A 5,397-nucleotide genomic window follows, 5' to 3' on the forward strand; every position below is an offset into this window, starting at 1 on the left:
CCTGTTCTGGACTCGAAATTGCAACAGAATCTCTGATAACGTTCTGCCATCGAAGACTTGAAACTACTCCCTTTCCTGCCCTCTACTTGCCTCAGGATGACGTGCCCGCCCACCTGTCGCCTGGCCTCTGAGCCCTGTCCGGTGGGTGCCCCCTTGGCATGGCCACTGGGCCGAGCAGCAGAAGCACTTCCACAGGGTCCCTGGGCGCTGTGCCATCTGAGGCTGGAGGAACACAGCTGGAGGTCGGGGATGGGCCACCTCTGGGCATGGTTTCTCCACGCACGCAGGGGTGCTGGTGGCCTGGGCACAGGTGTTCATCTGCGACCTTAGGTTGGAGACAGGTGTGCTATGGCCTCTTGGGGTACCACCCTCCGGGCCGACATTAAAGGCCAGAGGTTGTTTAAGGGCCAGCGGGCTGTGCGGAGGCAGAGATCGACTATTAGCCTAGAGGTGTGCTGGGAGGACCGGCCTGTGGCTGATGTGGCTGTGCTTGGGATGCTGGTGGTGTGGTCTTTCCGAGTTTCTTATTCCAAGTCATTAGTTTGTCTTTCTGGGACCAGTAGAAGCTCTCAAAGGTGGTTTTCCTTTTTTTTTTTTTTTCATTGTATGTTTGCTGGGGACTCAGCAAGGACTTCCAGGCCATTACATTTAAAAAGGACCATCCCATTATTGGACAGATTTTTTCCTCCGCTTGAGGGTAAGGGCTCCATCTTCCCATTCTACCCCCATCACATAGTAGGCATCTGTAAATGTTTGCTTGATTGTCTCAAAGACAAGGATGCAGGTTCTTGTCAAGGGATATAGATCGGGAGAAACAAGACCAGAGGAGAAAAGATAAAGAAATCTCACAAAGGTGTCTCAGTATATAAAGGTTACAGCCAGTGGAATGACCCCCAATGTGCACTTTCTTTTATTCTGAAAGTTGGGTCCTCAGCTAATCTTCTCAGCCCTCAGATAAAGCCTTTAAGCGAAGTGCTTAACTGGTAGTGAGTGCCCTGTTTAGAAGCTTGTCTTTCCCTGTCAACAGGGCTGGAGTCACATTGCATTCATGTTTGGTCCCCTATTGCCTGGCATGGAATGGGGGTCGCTATCTCTTGAAGTGAATCAAGATGCTAAATAAAACTAGTGTGGTGGTTTTCATCTGATAGTAAGGGTGACCTTCCGGGGGATGTAGAAGTAATCTAATAATCTAAGCAGGCTTTCTTTTTCTTTTAATTTTTTAAAATATATATTTTATTGATTTTTTTACAGAGAGGAAGGGAGAGGGTTAGAGAGTTAGAAACATCGATGAGAGAGAAACATCGATCAGCTGCCTCCCGCACACCCCCTACTGGGGATGTGCCCGCAACCAAGGTACATGCCCTTGACCGGAATCGAACCTGGGACCCTTTAGTCCGCAGGCTGACGCTCTATCCACTGAGCCAAACCGGTTAGGGCTTTATTTTAATTTTTTTAAAAATATACTTTTATTGATTTCAGAGAGGAAGGGAGAGGGAGAGAGAGAAATAGAAACATCAGTGGTGAGAGAGAATCATCAACCCGACTGCCTCCTGTACGCCCCACACTGGGGATTAAGCTTGCACCCTGGGTATGTGCTCTGACCAGGAATCGAACTGTGACCTTCTGGTTCACAGGCCGACACTCAACCACTGAACCATGCCGCTGGGCTAAGCTGGCTTTTCATAACAATAATAAAATTCACCCCCTGGATCTGTAAGTTCGCCAGCAGGTGGGTCTCACCAGCTCTTGCTGACCACACCTGCCAGGACAATCCAGAAGGCCAAGTGACCTTGGGCACGCATTGTTGCTTCTAATTCTCATTACAGCCTAAGCCAACCTCAGATGACATATTTAAGTGTTTGCTTTTAGATGGTTTCTGGTTTAAAGTACATAAAGACAATGAAGCAGGTTATAAAAAAGCACTTAACATTTACCCTGTTCAATGTTTTACCTGTTTGAGCATACCTTTTCTGTTATGACAACTCTGTACATAAAAGAAAGCAGCCCTTTTTAACTTGAAACAGCAATTTCAGTGACTGTTTCAAGTGTCACTTTCCAAATGGAGATAATATCCAGGAAACAAAGCCTCAGGCTTTTTACTAAGAATCAACTTCGATTCATTATTTGATGATTTTTAAAAATTCTTTCCACACACGTTTATTGAAATCATCATTCACATGAGGAGGGCCTGTACCCTGTGTTCTGTGGCTACAAAGTTGAGTGAGTCTCTGCCCTTAAGGAGCTGACAGTGGAGTCAGGAGATGGGCCGGTGAACTGCGGCACTGTGGGAGGCACGCCCATAGAGGAGGACAGAGTTTGCTTTGGGCATAGAGTGTCATTCCGCTGGCCTTTGGTGGGGGCTCCTGAGAAATGCTTGAGCCACATTTTGAAGGTTGAATAGGAGTGGCAAGACCATATGAGGGAAAGAGCCTCCCGGGCAGAGACTGTGTATGTGAAGTAAAGGGCACGACCTACCCACCACCTGTTGGGAGAAGGGTAGGGAGTGCTCTGGTGGTTGGAGTAAAGAGAAGGAGATGAACTTAAAGAGCTAGACTGGCAGCAGATTGGGAGAGGCCTTGAGTACCAGGCCCGAGTTTGAACTTTACCCTGAGAGTGCTAGGAAGTCACCAAGGGATCTTGGGTCTTGTGAGTGACCGATCAGATTGTGTTCTCCACTGGTAACCTGGCAGTGGTTACTGGGATGCATTGGTGAAGGGTTGCACTGAGCCCCGGGGTGGTTGAGGGACCACCATGGCACATCTAGGGAGACATAAGGCCCAGTGCCAATGAAGGGCTGTGGAGGATACAGAAACGAGAGCAATGAAATGGGACAAAGGAGGGGAAATGGGGGACATCTGTAATACTCTCAACAATAAAAATTAATAATAATAATAATAAAGGAGAGCAAAACCATGAGGCAAGTGGCTGAAGGGATGGGGGAAGGGCCAGGGAGAAAGGAAGACTTAGGGAACAGTCCAAGATTGAGTGACTAGCAGCTGGGTCCAAGCCACGCACAGTGTGTAGGAAGGGGGCGGACTTGGGAGCAGGTGCTGACTTTCAGTTTGGAGATGTTGAGCTGAGGGTCGGTAAGACTTCCCAGCAGTAGGTGGATATATGTTGGTCTGGAGCCAAGGAGAGTGTAGTGGGCTTGAGAGCATTTTGGGGACTCCTTTCTGTGTAACAGTAGAGCCAGGGAGTAGTGGAGTGGGCCTTTGCAGGAGAGTATATGGAGTGAGAAAAAAAAAAAAAGACTGAACCCTGGAGGCACCTAATGTTTTATGTCTATAAAACACAGAGTAGATAAGCTAACAGAGTTTTCATTAATAACCCCTTGCCTTTTTGGATTGTGGGGCAGGATAGTGGACTTTTTATTTCTGTGACAAAGGCCCAATTTGTTGGTTAGAGTAAATAGCAAGATGTAAAATGCTCAAGGTGCAAAAATCACACAATCAATTCCGGGGGCTTTCCTGTCTCATGTGTTTATTTGCCTTTTGGGACACTTCCAGATTGTCACTCATCTCAAAGGACCACTTTTCCCTCCAGACTGAGGATTGGTCCTCTCAGAACATTCTCACCATTTGATCTCTGAAAAAGGTCTTCTCAGACCCAGAGATAGATCCAAGGTTGCAGAATTTTTGGGGTCCCCTCGCTCTCCTTCCAGGACCCCAGTTTCTGTGTGGTACCTCAGCATTCGCAGCAGGTGGGACTTTGGAAAGACTCTATTAAGTATAAAGAGGCCAAGTGTGTGGTGGCTCCTCCCTAGTCTTTCTCCCACACTGAGGGGCAAGGAGAGAGGGCAAGGAAAGGCTAACATTTCTTTTCTTTTTAAGGTTGCCACACTTTTTTTAAAAAGTTATTTTTATTGATTTCAGAGAGGAAGGGAGAGGGAGAGAGAGATAGAAACATCAGTGATGAAAGAGAATCATTGATCAGCTGCCTCCTGCATGCCCCATACTGGGGATTGAGCCTACAATCTGGGCATGTGCCCTTGAACAGAATCAAACCCGGGACCCTTCAGTCCACAGGCCGGTGTTCTATCCACTGAGCTAAACCAGCTAGGGCAAAGGCCAATACTTTTAAAGGAGCCCCTGTCTGCCTACAGGACTGGCCCAGCCCCTGCATAATTGCACAGGCCCAGTAGCAGTTATTTTTGTCTCTGGTACCTGCTCACTTAGAAGATGTGAGATAAGATCTCTTTCTGTTCTGTGTAGTTATGTCTGCGGGCCTGGTTGGGTACTGCACAGAGATATGCTGTCAGGGGTCACATGTCAGCAGTCATGGTTTCTCCTTCCATCCCACTCAGGCATGCTCTCTTCTTTTACAGGTGATTGAGAACACACTACACATGGCTTAGCCTGTGTCTCATAATCTGAAACTGTGTGTCTGCTAATTGTTACACTTTTAATGGGATACCACGCACATTGAGGGTTGTTTACCAATGGGTGATTCTGTTACCAATAAAAGCCCCTCCCTGTATAGTGTTCTAAATGTAGGTCACTACCTGCTTCCCACCAAAAGCTCCCCTCACCTCTGTCCCTTCAGCCTTTCCTTGAATCATTTTGCCCTTGTTCCCTAATTCTCCTCTAATTCCTTTTTTGGCAAGGGCCGTTCTAGCCTTCATGCCTTGGTAAACCTGTGGCCTTAGAAGGACCTGGGAGTATACATGAACTCCTCCTGCCTCTGGCATGTCTTCTGTCTTCCTGGGCTGAACCTTCCCCACTTCCTTGGACACAGGAGCACTTGGCTTCCTCGACAGCACTCTGAACCCCAGGCCTCTGTCTCAGGTCCTTTGGCATTTTGGAGTCCATGAGGCTAGATATAGAATTGTCTTAATTGAGCCACAAATGGCACTCACCAGCCTGCCCCCTTAAAGAGCTGAAGGGCTTGCCAGCCCAAGTAGCTGAGGCCCTGTCCTATGCCCATGCTGTTTCTGCTGCTTCCGGGACAAAGGCCACCTCATCTTTCAGGACTGGCTCCCAACCCCTCTTTTCTCATGGACTGGGGCCCCAGACACCCTGTGCTTTCCTGTCATAGCACCTGTACCTGAGTTGGCATGGCCAGTACACCCATATCCCCACAGCCAGAGCTCATGGAGAGCTGGAACTGGGCCTTGCATCTTTGTATTCCAGTGCTCAGTACACTGGCATTCAGGAAGTGTCTCGAGTGCCTATTGAAATGATTAAACCTGCAAGATTCCCTCCTGGCCTGGCTTTGTTGTCAGATCTAAAAATACTTGCGGAGAACCTGCTATGAGTCCGGCCTTCTGAGGCACACCTGTTGAAGGCACCCTGCCTGGAATTTTAACCAGTCAAAATTCTAATGCTGCTGACGGCCGAGTTCTCTTTCTCTGGTTATCATTCTGTGCAGCTAGCTGGTTTATCTTGTGCCTGGGGGGTG

The 5,397-nt window shown here is 48.1% G+C and overlaps 1 protein-coding gene across 3 annotated transcripts in view; it reads left to right on the forward strand.

Annotated features, from left to right (window-relative positions):
- The first annotated feature begins 623 nt into the window (after nt 1-623).
- The window catches only part of TBC1D24 (TBC1 domain family member 24), a 25,117-nt gene continuing 20,343 nt past the window's right edge, over nt 624-5,397 (forward strand). For all 3 annotated transcript variants that reach the window (XM_023764482.1, XM_023764485.1, XM_023764484.1), the window contains exon 1: nt 624-697. The gene's annotated coding sequence lies outside the window, so the exon portion shown is untranslated. The remainder of the gene's footprint in view (nt 698-5,397) is intronic.

The sequence above is a fragment of the Myotis lucifugus genome, unplaced genomic scaffold, assembly GCF_000147115.1.
Source record: "Myotis lucifugus unplaced genomic scaffold, Myoluc2.0 scaffold_332, whole genome shotgun sequence".
Taxonomy (NCBI): domain Eukaryota; kingdom Metazoa; phylum Chordata; class Mammalia; order Chiroptera; family Vespertilionidae; genus Myotis; species Myotis lucifugus.